Source organism: Lithobates pipiens, unplaced genomic scaffold, assembly GCF_037356315.1.
Source record: "Lithobates pipiens isolate NorthernLeopardFrog02 unplaced genomic scaffold, aLitPip1_a1.2 Scaffold_28, whole genome shotgun sequence".
Lineage (NCBI taxonomy): Eukaryota > Metazoa > Chordata > Amphibia > Anura > Ranidae > Lithobates > Lithobates pipiens.
The window spans coordinates 4007222-4028309 of record NW_027507789.1 but is presented as its reverse complement, the minus strand read 5'-3'; the positions used below and the strand labels follow the sequence as shown (position 1 = coordinate 4028309).

General features: G+C 47.7%; 1 protein-coding gene across 2 annotated transcripts in view; it reads left to right on the top strand.

The window, feature by feature from the left end:
- The first annotated feature begins 6937 nt into the window (after window positions 1-6937).
- The window catches only part of PIK3R5 (phosphoinositide-3-kinase regulatory subunit 5), a 144377-nt gene continuing 130226 nt past the window's right edge, over window positions 6938-21088 (top strand). The window contains exon 1 of one of the 2 annotated variants that reach the window (XM_077458588.1): window positions 6938-7260. The gene's annotated coding sequence lies outside the window, so the exon portion shown is untranslated. The remainder of the gene's footprint in view (window positions 7261-21088) is intronic. The other variant, XM_077458589.1, reaches the window with a different exon arrangement.

Below are 21088 nucleotides of genomic sequence, written 5' to 3'. Positions count from 1 at the left end.
AATGATACAAATTATTAAAATGCATACAGTGTTACATGACCGCGTAATTGTCATTCAAAGTGTGAGAGCGCTGAAAGCTGGCCTGGGCAGGAAGCGGGTGAAAGTGCCCGGCAGGGAAGGGGTTAATGAATGAATCCGAAAGGAATGTGATCCTCTTGTGCATCTCCACCAACATGGAAGATCTGGAAGAGCGTTTTCCATATAATTTGGTTAATCACATTTGCCGGCTCACAGTAAATATACCTCCGAGGCGGGCGGCACAGGCATGGCAACGTCCTGGTACATCAACCGTGCCAACCGGTGACCACCGTGTCCCCCCACCATGAGCGGCCAGGGCATCACCCGATCCTCTGATATCATGGCAGGATCAGCGCTCCATCATTCCCACAGAACAAGGGAGGCTGCAAACCACCTGAATATTTCAGAAGTACCCGAACCCGTCACAAGGGGGAGCTCTGTGCCCGCTGCTCACTGACATCAATAGGTGGGTTTTATAACTGCACATCGAACAATAGATACCGAATGAACTATATAATCAATCGGCAACCGTGCAAAAATATTGGAGAGGATCGAGTGAGCTGCATAGATCGATAACTCGGCCCGTTTGTCTGAATTCTTCCAATAAGTCCAACAAAAAATAAAAAAAAATCGATCTGGAGAATATTTTTTTTATACATTTATCCGCTTTCTGCCCGGGGCAATTTTTTTAATTTTTCACACACATTATAAATCAGTATTTATTTATTTATTTATTTTTTTTTTGCAAGAAAATGACTTGGGACTCTCAAACATTATATATATATATATTTTCTGAAAGCAGAGGCCCTAGAGAATAAAATGGTGGCTGTTATCAAATGCAGACAAAAAATAAAATAAAAAATAGACTTAAAATGATTTTTGTGCATAAGAATCACAGACTCCTCCCATCTACATAACTGAGCGATCGGGGGAGGAGGGCCTTTGTCAGGGAGGCGACCAAGAACCCGATGGTCACTCTTCATCAGTCTTGAGCAAAAGCTGTGATACTTGTGTACATGGGAGGAGTCTGTGATACTTGTGTACATGGGAGGAGCCTGCGATACTTGTGTACATGGGAGGAGTCTGTACATGGGAGGAGCCTGTGATACTTATGCACATGGGAGGAGCCTGTGATACTTATGCACATGGGAGGAGCCTGTGATACTTATGCCCATGGGGAGGAGCCTCTACATGGGAAGAGTCAGTGATACTTATGTACATGGGAGGAGCCTCTACATGGGAGGAGTCTGTGATACTGATGTACATGGGAGGAGCCTGTGATACTTATGCACATGGGAGGAGCCTCTACATAAGAGGAGTCTGTGATACTTATGTACATGGGAGGAGCCTGTGATACTTATGCACATGGGAGGAGCCTCTACATGGGAGGAGTCTGTGATACTTATGTACATGGGAGGAGCCTCTACATGGGAGGAGTCTGATAATTATGCACATGGGAGGAGCCTGTGATACTTATGTACATGGGAGGAGTCTGTGATACTTATGCACATGGGAGGAGCCTGATACTTATATACATGGCAACATTGTCATGGGGGGGGGGGGGGGTAGTGGGATCTCTTTGAGAGGTAATAAATACCTGGGAGGTGTCACACTGACACATTGCACCAGGTCCACATTACAACTGATGTACCGGATGTTCCACTTTAACACTTGCCGACCAGCCCATAGTAAAAATACGTCATTGCTTTGACGTTAAATACTGGTGTTATGGCAACAGCTAGCTGCCATAACTGTGGTATCGTATTTTACTACGGGCGATTCTGTGTAGGGTATAAGTGGTCCTGTGGGCAGATTCGCGATCACTTTTAGAAGCGGCAGGAGAGGTTGCCCCTCCCCACCTGTCCTGCCACTTCCCGGTCATTTCCGGGCTTACTGGAGCCGTCGGTAAGCCCAGAAGTGATCCGATGCTGCCGTTTGCTGCGCAGGAAGTCGACTGAGGGCAAGATAGCCACCACTTGTCTCTATGCCCTTGGAGGACCAGAGCAACGTCTGACGTCACTTCTGATTCTCAGACCAAAACTATATATTTTTTTTTTTTTAAGTCAAAATGCAAAAATTTTTAAAATAAAAATAAAAATAAAATAATGGATAGTGTAAAAACAAAAAGTAAAATAAATAATAATGAAAAAATGTAAAGCGTCCCGCCCCATATACGCAAGTCCCGCCCACATATGTAAACAGTGTTCGAAGCATTGCAAATGAGGGGAATGATGATTGGTGTCCCGATTATCAGTGCAGCCTATGGAGATTTCTAAGTACCGCAGTTTGTCGCCATTCCACGAGTGCGCAATTATAAAGCGTGACATGTTAGGTATCTATTTACTTGGCGTAATGTCATCTTTCATATTATGCAAAAAACAATTAAGGTTAAATATTGCATTTTTTTTTTTTTTATCCACTAAAGTGTATTTTTTTCCAAAAATATTGTGTTTGAAAGACCGCTGCGCAAATACTTCAAAACATCAAATATTGCAACGATCGCCATTTTGTTCTCTAGGGTCTCTGCTAGAAAATATATATAAATGTTTGGCCGTTCCAAGTCAATTTCTAGCATAACAAAAAAAAAAAAATACAACATTTTTACACTTGTAAACAAAAACTCCCAGAAGAGGCCGGGTCAGCGTGTGGTTTAAGGGTAACCGGTGCCGTAGCATTGTTACAGTAGCTTCATCGGCTCCTCTGATTGGCTGATTTCTTCCAATTGATAGGAGGGAAGAGGATCGAAGCGCAGAAGACGGGGGGGGGGTAAGAGTCTCTGCAGATATAACAAAATAGAGTGACTGCAGAGGCAGAGGCCCGCCCCTCGCAGTGTGACGCCTCCCCAAGGTGGCCGGGACTTACAGTAAATCGGTGATGAAAGCCAGTTCCTGTTTCAATGATTGAGGAGGGGGAGGGGGGTGGGGGCTCTACAAATCCCCCAAAACCACAAAAAAAACATGTATGTTCCTCTGCCTCAGTCCCAGTGTGACAACCACATCTCTACAAAAGGGCACCTACCACCATGTGCCCATAGACGCCATTCCCACCTGACCTCCGGCCCCCCTCTTTCAGTCTTGCACAGGTGTAGCGGCTCCTCTCCTGGACTCAAATGGCTTCCTCTGATATCACCGCACACTGTCAGCTTCTCACCATGTGCATTGGAAGCTGCAGAAGCCACCCACCGGCCATAATCTGCCTATAGAGAGAGGCAATAGAGATAGATCATTGCCTATCTCTATAGGTAGGCAATAATCTGCCTATAGAGATAGGCAATGATCTACCTATAGAGAGAGGCAATAGAGATAGGCAATGATCTACCTATAGAGATAGGCAATGATCTGCCTAACGCAATATAGAAGCGCAGAGACCCAGCAATGATGACCCGTCGGTGGTGGATTCTTCTTTCTCCTCCAATAGCAGCCCACTGAGAACACGCCTCCATCTCCGCATGGTGCCGCCGGGGAGGGAAGTCAGACCGCCCCTTTCTCGGTTCTCCCGGACACGTCACATGACACGAGATGAGCAGGAGAAGCTGCATTTACCCCCCCCCCAAGGGGGCGCCGTACCGTAACTAAGGTCTGAGCGGAGTACACAGAGGGTGGGAGGAGCAACTAAACCTCAGACCTCCCCTATCTCAGATCCCCCCAAGAGCCTCTCAACATGCTCCTTCCCATCATTTCCTTCCTGTGACACCACCAAAGCCAGGACATTTCTTCCTTCCAGTGACACCACCGACGCCAAGACATTTCTTCCTTCCAGTGACACCACCGACGCCGGGACTTTTCTTCCTTCAAGTGACACCACCGACGCCGGGACATTTCTTCCTTCCAGTGACACCACCGACGCCGGGACATTTCTTCCTTCCAGTGACACCACCAACGCCGGGACATTTCTTCCTTCCAGTGACACCACCAACGCCGGGACATTTCTTCCTTCAAGTGACACCACCAACGCCGGGACATTTCTTCCTTCCAGTGACACCACCAACGCCGGGACATTTCTTCCTTCCAGTGACACCACCAACGCCGGGACATTTCCTTCTTCCAGTGACACCACCAACGCCGGGACATTTCTTCCTTCCAGTGACACCACCAACGCCGGGACATTTCTTCCTTCCAGTGACACCACCAACGCCGGGACATTTCTTCCTTCCAGTGACACCACCGACGCCGGGACTTTTCTTCCTTCCAGTGACACCACCGACGCCGGGACTTTCCTTCCTTCCAGTGACACCACCGACGCCGGGACATTTCTTCCTTCCAGTGACACCACCAACGCCGGGACATTTCCTTCTTCCAGTGACACCACCAACGCCGGGACATTTCTTCCTTCCAGTGACACCACCAACGCCGGGACATTTCTTCCTTCCAGTGACACCACCAACGCCGGGACTTTTCTTCCTTCCAGTGACACCACCGACGCCGGGACTTTCCTTCCTTCCAGTGACACCACCGAAGCCGGGACATTTCTTCCTTCCAGTGACACCACCAACGCCGGGACATTTCTTCCTTCCAGTGACACCACCAACGCCGGGACATTTCTTCCTTCCAGTGACACCACCAACGCCGGGACTTTTCTTCCTTCCAGTGACACCACCGATGCCAGGACATTTCTTCCTTCCAGTGACACCACCGATGCCGGGACATTTCTTCCTTCCAGTGACACCACCAACGCCGGGACATTTCTTCCTTCCAGTGACACCACCAACGCCGGGACATTTCTTCCTTCCAGTGACACCACCAACGCCGGGACATTTCTTCCTTCCAGTGACACCACCAACGCCGGGACATTTCTTCCTTCCAGTGACACCACCGACGCCGGGACATTTCTTCCTTCCCGTGACACCATGGATGCAGGAACATTTCTTCCTTAGACTGAGATTACTGGCATGGGGACATTTTGACTTTCGGTGACACCGCCAAAACAGGGTCAATTTTTTTTTCTTACCACCGTTTTTCCAAATATTTCTGCACTGATGACAAAGTCTTCCGTTTTCTGCAGTGCACCACATCAACTAGCACTACGCCAGCGCATGCAGATCTGTGATTGGATAAAAATCACTGCAGCGGACGGACTTGTAGTTCTCAACGGAACACGAGTGCGGCGATCCCGCCATTCACAGTCCAGTGGCACTTCTTTCAGCTCTCCAACTTAAAAGTGATTGTAAACGTTTGTCTTTTTTTTTTCATTTTTTTATTTTTTAGCTAAACAAACAAAACAAAAAGAATGACAATTTTGAAGGAAAAAAAAAGTTTTTTTTAGTGTCTGTTACATTTTTTTGTAAATAAGTAACTTTTCTCCTTCACTGATGTACACTGAAGAGGCTGCACTGATAGGCACTCAGACTGCACTGGCGGGCACTGATAGGCACTGACTGCACTGCTTGGCACTACTGAAGGGCACCAATAGACTGCACTGACGGGCACTGATAGGCACTACTGATGGGCACTGCCTGCACTGATAGGCACTATTGAAGGGCACCAATAGACTCCACTGACGGGCACTGATAGGCACTAGTGATGGGCACTGCCTGCACTGATAGGCACTACTGAAGGGCACCAATAGACTCCACTGACGGGCACTGATAGGCACTACTGATGGGCACTGCCTGCACTGATAGGCACTACTGAAGGGCACCAATAGACTCCACTGACGGGCACTGATAGGCACTACTGATGGGCACTGCCTGCACTGATAGGCACTACTGAAGGGCACCAATAGACTCCACTGACGGGCACTGATAGGCACTATTGATGGGCACTGCCTGCACTGATAGGCACTACTGAAGGGCACCAATAGACTCCACTGACGGGCACTGATAGGCACTAGTGATGGGCACTGCCTGCACTGATAGGCACTACTGAAGGGCACCAATAGACTCCACTGACGGGCACTGATAGGCACTATTGATGGGCACTGCCTGCACTGATAGGCACTACTGAAGGGCACCAATAGACTCCACTGACGGGCACTGATAGGCACTACTGATGGGCACTGCCTGCACTGATAGGCACTACTGAAGGGCACCAATAGACTCCACTGACGGGCACTGATAGGCACTACTGACGGGCACTGCCTGCACTGATAGGCACTACTGAAGGGCACCAATAGACTGCACTGACGGGTACTGATAGGCACTGCCTGCACTGATAGGCACTACTGAAGGGCACCAATAGACTGCACTGACGGGCATGATAGACTGCACTGACGGAACTGATGGGCACTGATAGGTGGCACTGATGAGGCCGCACTGACGGGCACTGATAGGTGTTACCGATGGGCACAATATACTGCACTGATGAGGCCGCACTGATGGGCACTGATGAGGCCGCACTGACAGGCACTGATAGGTGGTACTGATGGGCACAGATTGTACTGATGGGCACTATCAGTGCCCATCAGTACCATCTATCAGTGCAGCCTATCAATGCTGCCTATCAGTGCAGTATAATAGGCTGCACGAATGGGCACAGATAGGTGGCACAGATGGGCACTGATGAGGCAGCACTGATGGGCACTGATAGTGCCTATCAGTACCGCCTATCACTACACTGCACTGATAGGCGGCACCGATAGGTTGCACTGATGAGGCAGCACTGACAGGCACTAATAGGCTGCCCTGATGGGTAGCACTTATGGGCACTTAAAGGCAGCACTGGTGGGCACTCATTGGCAGCACTGGTGGGCATTGTTGGGGCTTCACTGATAATCAGGACACCAATCATCATTCCCCTTATCAGTGTAATGTCCCCTGTGTGGATTTGCCTGTTGTCGGCTCTTCTCTCCTCACACACTGTCAGCCTGAGGAGAGGAGTGCTGATAACTGAATACTCTGCCTGTATCTGCTGGTCATGCACAGTGCAGCTCCCAGCAGCCTCTGGAGAGAAGTAGCTCTGAGACTTCTGCTTTTATGTGCTCAGAAAACACACAGTGCACACAGGATCATACAGGGAATTCCAGAGTCAGACGTATGAGACCCTTTTGACAAGTGGATGGAAGGTGAAATGAGTTGTCCAGGCGGGGTGTGACTCCAGAAGTGCGAGGCTCTGTGGGCTGCCCCCTCCCCCTGTGGGAGGATGTGAGGAGCTCAGCGCCCCCTCCCTTCTGTCACTTGTAATGTGTCACTGCCTTGTATGAGATGTGTGTCCCGGATCAGAGGAGGACCAGACTCTAAGGAGCCCCCCGGACCCGATTCCTGCCCCCTGCAGGTGATGGGAGAACAGCAGTGACCACACGTGGAAGGTAAGGAGCGACGTGGGGGGGGGGGGGGGTCACCTTCCCCCTCTTTGTGTCTACTTCATCAATGAACGCAGGAAGAGAATTCCCACCATTCAGATACACACAGCTTAGATAAAAATACATTGAGATACATTGTAATTATATATTTTACCTATTATTTTATTGTAGCCATTGGACTTTATAGGAATCTTTTAGTATTCAGAATATCTAAATATACCTATTCAGGGGCAGATTAGACTAAAAATACATAAAAGCGATATTAAACCCCCCCCCCCCCCCCCCAAAAAAAAAACATTATATCGCAGCTCACCAATTCTTAGCTGTGATCACTGCATTCGTTTTCTTTTTTTTAGGCTCTTTCTTTCTTTTCTGTTCTCATCTGGTGGTCCAGCCAGTAAGTCTGTTTTTTTTTTTCACAAGAACAAGCTCTGCTGGAGAATGTATCACTTAGAGAGTGAGGCAAACCATTCACCACTGACTGAGGTGCTTACCAAAATGATCAGCTTTTTCTTTAGCGCCCCCCCCCCCCCCCCCCTTAGACTGACAATGCTGCTGTCTGCTGTGCCTCCTGTGCTCCTTCATCCAGTGTGTGTGTGTGGGAGGGGGCTCAGATACAGAAGGTGCATTCCCGACCAGGTCGCCAAGTGAAAACAGAGAGGGGAAAAAGCCAAAAAAAAAAAAAAAGAAATGTTAAAAGAAAAAAGAAAACTAATGCAGCCACCACATCTAACAATTGATAGGATTGTTAGAAGCTCTAACTTCATAGCTTGGAGTTGATGGACTTGTGTCTTTTATCAACCTCATCTACTATGTAACTATGTAAGCTGCAATATATTACATGTTTCGTGTTTTAATACGGCTTTACCATACAATGTACCACCCAAGCCTTGAAATCTTTTTATTTTTTATTTTTTTTATTCTTTATTTATAAATCGCACAAGAACATATACACACACAAGTAGAGGAGGTTACATCTACAAAGATCAGGATAGGATTTAGAACAAAATCGAAAAAGCCTTCTGACTTGGTTAGCATATCAAGTCTACAACTGATAATGGTATCTGCCAGCACAGTATATTCAGGGTTGGCTATGGTAAACAAAACTCCCCAACTCCCTTCTTAACATTACATAGGGAATTAATTTAGAAAATTTCAAAAAAGTAAAAAAAAAAGAAAAAACAGGCATCAATGTTATTTTTATATTTTATTGTATAGGAATGGATAAAATTATATTACCAAAAGTATTGGGACACCTTCCTTTACACACACATGAACTTTAATGACCCCCCAGTCTTAGTCTGGAGGGTTCAATATTGAGTTGGCCCTTTGCAGCTATAACAGCCTCACCTCTTCTGGGAAGGCCGTCCACAAGGTTTAGGAGGGTGTCTATTGGAAGGTCTGACCGTTCTTCCCCACATGTTGTCATGTTCCACCCAAAAACCATAAATGTATTTTATTGGGATTTTATGTGATGGACCAACACAAAGTGTCACATAATTGTGAAGTGGAAGGAAAATGATAAATGATACAAATAAATATGTGAAAAGTGTGGGGGAGGGGCATTTGTATGGCGCCCCCCGGAGTCAATACTTTGTAGAGCCCCCTTTCTCTACAAGTCTTTTTGGGGGTGTCTCTACCAGCTTTGCCCATCTAGAGAGGACATTTCTGCCCATTCTTCTTCTTTGTAAAATATCTCAAGCTCTGTCAGATTGGATGGAGAGCGTCTGTGATCAGCAATTTTCAAGTCTTGCCACAGATTCTCAATGGGATTTAGGTCTGGACTGTGACTGGGCCATTCTAACACATGAATATGCTTTGATGTAAACCATTCCATTGTAGCTCTGGCTGGATGTTTCGGGTCGTTGCCCTGCTGGAAGGGGAACCTCCGCCCCGGTCTCAAGTCTTTTGCCGACTCTAACAGGTTTTCTTCTAAGATTGTCCTGTATTTGTCTCCATCCATCTTCCCATCACCTCTGACCAGCTTCCCTGTCCCTGCTGAAGAAAACCATCCCCACCACATGATGCTGCCACCACCATGTCTCACGGTGGGGATGGTGTGTTCGGGGGATGGGCGGTGTTAGTTTCCCCCCACACATAGCGTTTTGTTTTTAGGCCATAAAGTAGAATTTTGGTCTCCTCTGACCAGATCACCTTCTTCCACATGTTTGCTGCCCCCTCCCCCACATGGCTTCTCACAAACTACAAACAGGACTTCTTATGACTTTCTTTCTCCAATGTCTTTCTTCTTGTCACTCTTCCATAAAGGGCAGATTTGTGGAGAGACGACTAATAGTTGTCCTGTGGACAGATTCTCCCCCCTGAGCTGTGGATCTCTGCAGCTCCTCCAGAGTTACCATGGACCTCTTGGCTCTTCTCTGATGAATGCTCTCCTTGCCCGGCTCGGTCAGTTTAGGTGGACGGCCATGTCTTGGTAGGTTTGCGGTTGTGCCATACTCTTTCCATTTTCTGATGATGGATTGAACAGAGCTCTGTGAGATGATCAAAGCTTGGGAGATTTTATTACAACCCAACCCTGCTTTATACTTCTCCACAACTTTATCCCTGACCTGCCTGGTGTGTTCCTTGGCCTTCATGATGCTGTTTGTTCACTAAGGTTCTCTAACAAACCTCTGAGGGCTTCACAGAACAGCTGCATTTATAGTGAGATTAAATGACACACAGGTGGGCTCTATTTACTAATTAGGTGACTTCTGAAGGAAATTGGTTCCCCTAGATTATAGTTAGGGGTATCAGAGTAAAGGGGACTGAATACAGATGCCCCTCCCCCCCCCCACACTTTTCACATATTTATTTGTATCCTTTTCCTTCCACGTCACAATTATGTGACACTTTGTGTTGGTCCATCACATAAAATCCCAATAAAATACATTTATGTTTTTTGGTTATAACATGACAAAATGTGTGAAATTCCAAGGGGTGTGAATACTTTTTCACTTTTTCCCAGGCACTGTATATCAATCTTCACCTGTAATTTTTTTTATTTTTTTTTTATTTAGTTTTACATTTAAATTTTATGGAGCATGTAAGAAGTTACTATTTTTCTCCGATGCGTTTTGGTGTGAGGTTTGATGTATATTATATAAGCAAAGGCTTGGATACGGACTTGCTTCTGCCTTTTCGGGGGGAACGCGTCCGGTCGCCGTTCTTTAGTCATCATTTAGGCGGACGTGTGTGTGCGCGATTTCCCTCCCCCCCCCCGGACGGAAGCGAGGCTTGGGGATGCAAGCCATGACGCCATCGTCATCCGGTGTTGCTGCCGAGACACGGTGAGATTTCTGTAGTGGAGAAACGGCGTGAAGCCTCAAGCACCATTTTGGAGGCAGAACCGCGGCCGGACGTTCATGGCAGATTGCTGCAATACGAACAGAAATAATCCGATTCGATTCATAAATTATAATTTCGCAATGGCCGAGTCTGGACCTACACCCCAGATGACGTCTCGTTGGACAAAACGCGTCGGGTGGAGCTCCAGTCAGACCACTGCGAACCACATGCTGGATAGATTGTTGGATTTTATTGATCGAGTGCTAAACCTACTGATGGGATGTAAAGTGTTCTGTACTTTTTATATAAATCCGGCTATCAGTGTTACATTATGTGGAGATTTTGTATCCTTTTTGGATATTTGGGCCGTTGGATATTACCAGGAAAGTGGAATCTCAGTCTGGCAGTGTGAAGCCCCTGGAGCTTCCTCAAGACTTGCTCTAGTGGAGATCTATCTCAGCACCACGAGGTGTCGGAGTCCACGCTCTCCGGTATGTTCCTTGGTGGTGGATTTCCCCTCTCTAGTCACCCATTGGAGGTCCTATGTGTGGGACGGATCACTATCTCGGGATTTCTCCATCTTTGTGAAGATTGAGAATATATATATATTATACATACACACACACACATCGGATACTCCACTGATCTGCACTATATAATATTGGACTATTATTCTGGAGCAGCTGTGCGTAGGAGCCAATCAGACGCTAGCTTGTTCAATTAAGCTTTGAGAATAAAACCTGGAAGCTGATTGGAATGTAACTTCGGGGGGGGGGGGGAGGGGGGAGGATTTGATTTGTCCTCTCAATTGATTTATATGTAAATTTCGTAAACTAAGCAGCTCTAACTTCCCCCTGAAGAAGCCCCAGAGTTGCCGTCACACTGCTGTAATCCTCGGACACGTGAAAAGTTGTGTGATTTTAATTTACTTCCACAAAACGCATAAAAATCAGTGAGGGATTCTGATGGGGGCCCCAATGTGGGGGGGGATTTGATGGGTACACTGATGTAAAAGGGGGAATGTTATGAGGACCCTGATTTAAGGGTGGGTGTCTGATGGGGACCTTAATGTAAGGGGACTCTGATGTAAGGGGGGAATTTGATGTAAGAGGGTGTTTTTTGATGGGGACCCTGATGTAAGAGGGGGTGTCTGATGGGGACCCTGATGTAAGAGGGGGTGTCTGATGGGGACCCTGATGTAAGAGGGGGTGTCTGATGGGGACCCTGATGTAAGAGGGGGTGTCTGATGGGGACCCTGATGTAAGAGGGGGTGTCTGATGGGGACCCTGATGTAAGAGGGGGTGTCTGATGGGGACCCTGATGTAAGAGGGGGTGTCTGATGGGGACCCTGATGTAAGAGGGGGTGTCTGATGGGGACCCTGATGTAAGAGGGGGTGTCTGATGGGGACCCTGATGTAAGAGGGGGTGTCTGATGGGGACCCTGATGTAAGAGGGGGTGTCTGATGGGGACCCTGATGTAAGAGGGGGTGTCTGATGGGGACCCTGATGTAAGAGGGGGTGTCTGATGGGGACCCTGATGTAAGAGGGGGTGTCTGATGGGGACCCTGATGTAAGAGGGGGTGTCTGATGGGGACCCTGATGTAAGAGGGGGTGTCTGATGGGGACCCTGATGTAAGAGGGGGTGTCTGATGGGGACCCTGATGTAAGAGGGGGTGTCTGATGGGGACCCTGATGTAAGAGGGGGTGTCTGATGGGGACCCTGATGTAAGAGGGGGTGTCTGATGGGGACCCTGATGTAAGAGGGGGTGTCTGATGGGGACCCTGATGTAAGAGGGGGTGTCTGATGGGGACCCTGATGTAAGAGGGGGTGTCTGATGGGGACCCTGATGTAAGAGGGGTTCTGATGGGGACCCTGATGTAAGAGGGGTTCTGATGGGGACCCTGATGTAAGGGGGGGGTCTGATGGGTACCCTGATGTAAGGGGGGGGTCTGATGGGTACCCTGATGTAAGGGGGGTCTGATGGGTACCCTGATGTAAGGGGGGTCTGATGGGTACCACAATGTAAGGGGGGGATCTGATGGGTACCACAATGTAAGGGGGGGATCTGATGGTTACCCCGATGTAAGGGGGGTCTGATGGGTACCCCTAAGTAAGAGGGGGTGTCTGATAGGTACCCCGATGTAAGAGGGGGAGTCTGATGGGTACCCCGATGTAAGGGGGGGTCTGATGGGTACCCCGATGTAAGGGGGGTCTGATGGGTACCCCGATGTAAGGGGGGTCTGATGGGTACCCCGATGTAAGGGGGGGGTTCTGATGGGTATCCCAAAGCAAGGGGGGTTCTGATGGGTACCCCAAAGTAAGGAGGTGACTCAAAGGATTTTTTTGTCCCCCCCAGGAATATATGATGTGGCCCTCCTCATACTGAAAAGTTTTGTAGATCGTCACAATGAAGTAAATGTGTTAAAATTCATAATTTTATCAGTAGAACAATTGTAAAAACGTCAAATGTATAAAGATTCTAAAAACGTGGATCCGGAGGAAGTCTACAAATATCACAGATAATGATGCTGATGTATGGGGGGGGGGGTGTCTGATGGAGACCCTAATGAAAGAGGGGAATGTTGTGGGGACCCTGATTCAAGGGTGGGTGTCTTATAGGGAACCTGATGTAAGAGGGGGAATTTGATGGGGACCCTAATGGGCACTATTCCTCCCACTGACACCAATGATGGGGCACTTTTTCTCCCACTGACACCAATGATGGGGCACTATTCCTCCCACTGACACCAATGATGGGGCACCATTACTCCCACTGACACCAATGATGGGGCACCATTACTCCCACTGACACCAATGATGGGGCACTAATACTCCCACTGATAGCAATGATGGGGCACTATTCCTCCTACTGATACCAATGATGGGGCACTATTCCTCCCACTGATACCAATGATGGGGCACTATTCCTCCCAATGACACCAATGATGGGGCACTATTCCTCCCAATGACAAATGATGGGGCACTATTCCTCCTACTGATACCAATGATGGGGCACTATTCCTCCCACTGACACCAATGATGGGGCACTATTCCTCCCAATGACACCAATGATGGGGCACTATTCCTCCCAATGACAAATGATGGGGCACTATTCCTCCCACTGATACCAATGATGGGGCATCAATCTCCCAATGACACCAATGATGGGGCACTATTCCTCCCACTGGCACCAATCAGCATGGTTTTTCCTCACTGATGCCGGGACCTGTTCTGCTCCCAATGGCACTTCCTCCCACTGACACCAATGATGGGGCACTATCACCAATGATGGGGCACTAGCAAGGTGCACCTAATAAAGGGGGTCCAACCCGCTACTAGCAACGGGAACCTAATAAAGGGGGTCCAACCCACTACTAGCAAGGGGTACCTAATAAAAGGGGGTCCAACCTGCTACTAGCAAGGGGAACAAAATAAAGGGGGTCCAACCCCCTACCAGCAAGGTGCACCTAATAAAGGAGGTCCAACCCACTACTACCAAGGGGGACCTAATAAAGGGGGTCCAACCTGCTACTAGCAAGGTGCACCTAATAAAGGAGGTCCAACCCACTACTACCAAGGGGGACCTAATAAAGGGGGTCCAACCCGCTACTAGCAACGGGGACCTAATAAAGGGGGTCCAACCCACTTCTAGCAAGGGGTACCTAATAAAAGGGGGTCCAACCTGCTACTAGCAAGGGGAACAAAATAAAGGGGGTCCAACCCCCTACTAGCAAGGTGCACCTAATAAAGGGGGTCTGACCCGCTACTAGCAGCGGGGACCTAATAAAGGGGGTCCAACCCACTACTAGCAAGGGGTACCTAATAAAAGGGGGTCCAACCTGCTACTAGCAAGGGGAACAAAATAAAGGGGGTCCAACCCCCTACTAGCAAGGTGCACCTAATAAAGGGGGTCCGACCCGCTACTAGCAACGGGGACCTAATAAAGGGGGTCCAACCCACTACTAGCAAGGGGTACCTAATAAAAGGGGGTCCAACCTGCTACTAGCAAGGGGGGCCTAATAAAAGGGGTCCAACACACTACTAGCAAGGGAACCTAATAAAGGGGTCCAACCTGCTACTAGCAAGGGGAACAAAATAAAGGGGGTCCAACCCGCTACTAGCAAGGTGCACCTGATAAAAGGGGGTCCAACCCGCTACTAGCAAGGTGCACCTAATAAAGGAGGTCCAACCCACTACTACCAAGGGGGACCTAATAAAGGGGGTCCAACCTGCTACTAGCAAGGGGGACCTAATAAAGGGGGTGCAACCCGCTACTAGGAACGGGGACCTAATAAAAGGGGGTCCAACCTGCTACTAGCAAGGGGGGCCTAATAAAGGGGGTCCAACACACTACTAGCAAGGGGGGCCTAATAAAGGGGCCCAACCCGCTACTAGCAAGGGGGGCCTAATAGAGGGGATGTGTATAAAAGGTGAAGTAGCGCTAATTAAACCAATCTAGTAAACAGGTGAATAAATAACTGGCCAATTATGAAGAAGGGATATATACGGATCCATAAACAATGATAAGTTCAAAAAATATTATTAATGATTCCACAACATGTGATCCAATATAAATATAAATATAAATATAAATACTGACGTGAGGAAAAAAAAAAATTCCAATTGGAATAAGGTGCAATGTAGATGAAATATAAAGTGCAATATTGGAAAAATAAAACCCACAGAATATAAACAATCCAAAGAAAAAACAAAAACAAAACGTATATTATAATATAAATATAATGAATAGTCCAATAAAGCAGCAATAAATAGTGAACTATTGCTCTAAAAATTCACTAGAAGTAAAGTGCGGAGCCTTGTGCAGAAATTGGCATATCATCCAGAAATGAGGATCATAAAGATCAAATAGGAAAAATAAATAGAAAGCAGAGTGTTGACTCCAGAATCTTGCAGCAATATCACTCTTTTTCTAAAAATACAAATGGGAGTGAGGGGGAAAGAACTGGTGTGGAAGTCCAACAAAGGGAATCATATAGTTGAAATAGAAAGAAAGAAATCTATTTAGATTTTATGTTTGTTGGACTTCTTAAGATTTTTACTCCAAAAGCATTTTATCCAAATGAATTTGATAAAAACGAAAAGAATCCGATTTAAATAAAAAAGCCTAGACTTTTCTCCCCCCTGATAGGACCCGTGTGGGGTGCGCCGCGTGCTGCCGGGATTGTGGCAGGAAGCGCGGTGTCGTGGTTAACATGTTGACAACTAAATGACAGCTGCGGATGTAATCGGGGGATGAAGTGTCGGTGTGATGCGGAGCTCGGGGTGGTGAAAGAGCTGTTTACAAAATACAAGGATATGACTAGATGATGAGACGGTACAGAGCGCCCCGCCTTCTCCTGAGACGGGGAACCCCAGAATCCTCCTCTGCCAATCCGTAGTTTGGGGGCGTCTTTAATCCCCGCAGGAGCCCCAAATACAGAACTTTGCCGATTCCTCTACAATAGTAAGCAAAATCCCGGGGGCCCCGAATGCCAACAAACTCAGTGTCAGAAGGAGGGGGGGGTAATCCCAGAACAATGACACCCCGACACTTGGGAGTCCCGCAACAATGACGCCCCGACACTTGGGGGTCCCGCAACAATGACACCCCGACACTTGGGGGTCCCGCAACAATAACGCCCCGACACTTGGGGGTCCCACAACAATGACTCCCCGACACTTGGGGGTCCCACAACAATGACTCCCCGACACTTGGGGGTCCCACAACAATGACTCCCCGACACTTGGGGGTCCCACAACAATGACTCCCCGACACTTGGGGGTCCCACAACAATGACTCCCCGACACTTGGGGGTCCCACAACAATGACTCCCCGACACTTGGGGGTCCCGCAACAATGACACCCCGACACTTGGGGGTCCCGCAACAATAACGCCCCGACACTTGGGGGTCCCACAACAATGACTCCCCGACACTTGGGGGTCCCACAACAATGACTCCCCGACACTTGGGGGTCCCACAACAATGACTCCCCGACACTTGGGGGTCCCACAACAATGACTCCCCGACACTTGGGGGTCCCACAACAATGACTCCCCGACACTTGGGGGTCCCACAACAATGACTCCCCGACACTTGGGGGTCCCACAACAATGACGCCCTGACACTTGGGGTTCCCACAACAATGACACCCCGACACTTGGGGTTCCCACAACAATGACACCCTGACATTTGGGGTCCAGAACAATGACACCCTGACATTTGGGGTCCAGAACAATGACGCCCTGACACTTGGGTCCCAGAACAATGACGCCCTGACACTTGGGTCCCAGAACAATGACGCCCTGACACTTGGGTCCCAGAACAATGACGCCCTGACACTTGGGTCCCAGAACAATGACGCCCTGACACTTGGGTCCCAGAACAATGACGCCCTGACACTTGGGTCCCAGAACAATGACGCCCTGACACTTGGGTCCCAGAACAATGACGCCCTGACACTTGGGTCCCAGAACAATGACGCCCTGACACTTGGGTCCCAGAACAATGACGCCCTGACACTTGGGTCCCAGAACAATGACGCCCTAACACTTGGGGGTCCCACAACAATGACACCCTGACATTTGGGGTCCAGAACAATGACACCCTGACATTTGGGGTCCAGAACAATGACGCCCTGACATTTGGGGTCCAGAACAATGACGCCCTGACACTTGGGTCCCAGAACAATGACGCCCTGACACTTGGGTCCCAGAACAATGACGCCCTGACACTTGGGTCCCAGAACAATGACGCCCTGACACTTGGGTCCCAGAACAATGACGCCCTGACACTTGGGTCCCAGAACAATGACGCCCTGACACTTGGGTCCCAGAACAATGACGCCCTGACACTTGGGTCCCAGAACAATGACGCCCTGACACTTGGGTCCCAGAACAATGACGCCCTGACACTTGGGTCCCAGAACAATGACGCCCTGACACTTGGGTCCCAGAACAATGACGCCCTGACACTTGGGTCCCAGAACAATGACGCCCTGACACTTGGGTCCCAGAACAATGACGCCCTGACACTTGGGGGTCCCAGAACAATGACGCCCTGACACTTGGGGGTCCCAGAACAATGACGCCCTGACACTTGGGGGTCCCAGAACAATGACGCCCTGACACTTGGGGGTCCCAGAACAATGACGCCCTGACACTTGGGGGTCCCAGAACAATGACGCCCTGACACTTGGGTCCCAGAACAATGACGCCCTGACACTTGGGGGTCCCAGAACAATGACGCCCTGACACTTGGGGGTCCCAGAACAATGACGCCCTGACACTTGGGGGTCCCAGAACAATGACGCCCTGACACTTGGGTCCCAGAACAATGACGCCCTGATACTTGGGGGTCCAGATATGGACTGTTTATCATATTAGGACAATGAGTGAAAAATCTAAAAGGGCCAAGGAATTACACAAAACATCACAGCAGGACCGGCCAGCAGATGGTGCATCGCGTTTTGCATGCCCTCAAATATTTCCCATTCACACTTCGCTGACCGGCCGTGGATTTCCCCGTGACGCTCTGACATACCGCGTGGGCTCTCCCAGGATCTTATCTTTGCATAGAAGGCCACCATATCTCCCCATTACACCAGCAGCCTCATGTAAACTCCAATAACCAAATACTTCTTATCAGATAACTGTCAGTGCGTCCTGTCCGTCTCTGTGCTGCAAAGAGCAAGCAAGGTGCTCAACGCCAGATCCACCAATCAGGAAGCAGCTCTCCTTACACAACCCAACCGGATGAAATTATAGATCATTCTTTGTTCCTGGAGAAATCTGAAAATTGAATTAAAAATTTTTTTTTTTTTGCAATTCTTTGACTTAAAAAAGTAAAACAAAAACAAATTATAAAAGAAAAACGGATCCATTTCCGTGATTGCTTTTACAGAGACATCATCCACGGCATGCAGATTGTGGCCAAAAAAATTGAGTACATAAATGTACAATCATGTTGGATGAAATAATACGTTTTGTGTCTCATAAATCAATTCAAGTTACATCCAAAAGAAAACACAACTACACACGCTGCAATGCAAAAATCTGAAGAAATAAATATTATATATATATTATATATATATACACACACACATATACATATATATATATATATATATATACATATATATATATACACTGTAAGGGATCTTCCCGGGGTAGGGTGAGTTTGGACACAGTTCACAGCAGACTTGGAATTTATAAAGCAGATCTTGGCGTTTATTCGTGGTACAAACAGTCCAGCAAACAAAAATATACAGCAACACCGTGCTTTTTAAGTACAACAAAAATAAAAGACCTAGCCCGGCTGGGCGCTTACTAACAGGTTCTTCTCACCTATCTGACACTTATGAACACAGCGTCTTTCGCCTGGATATCGCAGGGTGAGTTTTAGCTCCAGCAGTGTCTGTGCTTGCAGCTTCCTTCAACACACAGACTGTTCATTCCCTGGCTGAGAGCAATCACCTGCAGACCCTGCAGAGCCTTTAGCCTCCCAGGCTAATTAGGATCAAAGCTCACCTGATCCCAAACCCAGAACTGGATCGGGGGGTGTGGAATGACAGGTCCCTCTACCAAACCTACCTGCCATTCCATATAAACCCAGGCCCGGCAAGATTAAATAACAACTCAGCAGCATATCGCTGCTGAGAAACTGATCCATCCTGGATTTACCATCTCACACTGTGTAGCAACCTAGGTGAGATGTACACCCCCTCGATCACTTCTCCAGTGACATGTCTACAATATATTATATATATATATATATATATATATATATATATATATATATATATATATATATATATATATATATATACACACACACACATATACACATACACATTATATATACACACACACACACACACATTATATATATATATATATATATATATATATATATATATATATATACACACACACACACACACACATACACATACATATATATATATATACACACACATACACATATATATATATATATATATATACACAAATACACACACATATATATATATATATATATATATATATACACACACACACACACACACACCCCAATAATGGACAAAGAATAAACCTTGACCCTGCTGGTTCTTGAAGACATCGGGCAGCCCACCCATGAGTGGCAGGGTTGGGGTAGGGTACTGATGTTGGATCTTCTGACTGCTCCTAGAATTGTAAGTGTCCTTTTCGGGCCCTCAAGTGGTAACACTTAGGGGCCCTTCCTATCCATTGTCTGCCTGATTAGCACAGTCAGGGCAGCGGGCCCACAAGGACACTTCTGGAAACCAGAGCCCTTTATCCAACACAGAACTTGGCAAGGAACCGGAGTTACTCCGCTTGGCCGCCATGTTGCTGCATTGTGTTCACATGGCTTGGGCGCTTCTCTCTCCTCCTTTTGCTTTCAAGTTCTGCCCCCATCTTCTTTACTCCTAACAAATTGTCTCCTGGAATCCTGCTTGCGATGCCCTGTGTTGTGTCCTAGGGAGCATATGAGCTCTTTTTTTTTACCTGCCAGGACCTGTGAGGGTGACATTGCCCTAACAGTATACCAATGGGCACATGGGCAAACTATCCTCCTCTCCCTTGCATGTGTATGGATGCGTGTGGTCACCGGGCCCGGACTAACTGGTACCTGTTGGCAGTCTTCTTCACATCTTCAGGCCTTACAACAACGGACGCTTTTTTGACCCTTGGGGCACAAGATTTTCTTTTTGACCCCGAAAGCACACGTTTTGTTCCCCCGGTAAAATCTCCCGTAAAAGCAGTTAGAAGAAGAATAAGTCGTCCACACCAGGAATCCCTTTTTATAGGTTTATGGAATCAAAGCAAACATTTTGCCATACTTCAGCCCTTCGTTGAGGTGGCGTCACACATCCTAAGTTACAAACAGTCCAGCATAAAAGAGAGACGTGGCATGACGGGGGAAGGACAGGAGGCGCACTACTCAGGTGTCCCAGAGTCCAGCATTCCAAGGCAGGGGATGCGAGTAGTCCCATAAGATTCATAAAGTCCTTCCACTTCCTAAAGGGAAGCTAAACGAATGGGGCCTAACTGCCTACATATTGCTCTGGCCCACTCACAGAGACAACCAGCAACCACTCTCCTTGGGGCAACTAATTCAGGAAGCTCTCTGCCTTTCCAATATACCCTTACCCAGGATACCCCTCACCTTACGGGGGGCAGGACTGGTACTTAACTCTAACAACACCTGAGTCTATCCTGACCCCTGGCTACAAGGACATCTGTTGGCCAAAAGGGGGATTGCAATGGGCCACTTCTGCCCTACCCTAAACTACTTACCAGGTATAAAAGAGAAAGGGGAAGGCATGTGTACAGGAAACTCCCTGTATCAAAGCGTACCACACCAATGTAGAGGAGGACTATCTCCATACCATTATAAAAATTATTTTATTTAATACATAAAGAAAGAAAGGTACATATACAAGTACAAATATTAAAAATAGTTACAGAGCCTGAGCATACTTCATAACATTCATAAAGTATAACCAAAAAATCTAGGAATCTC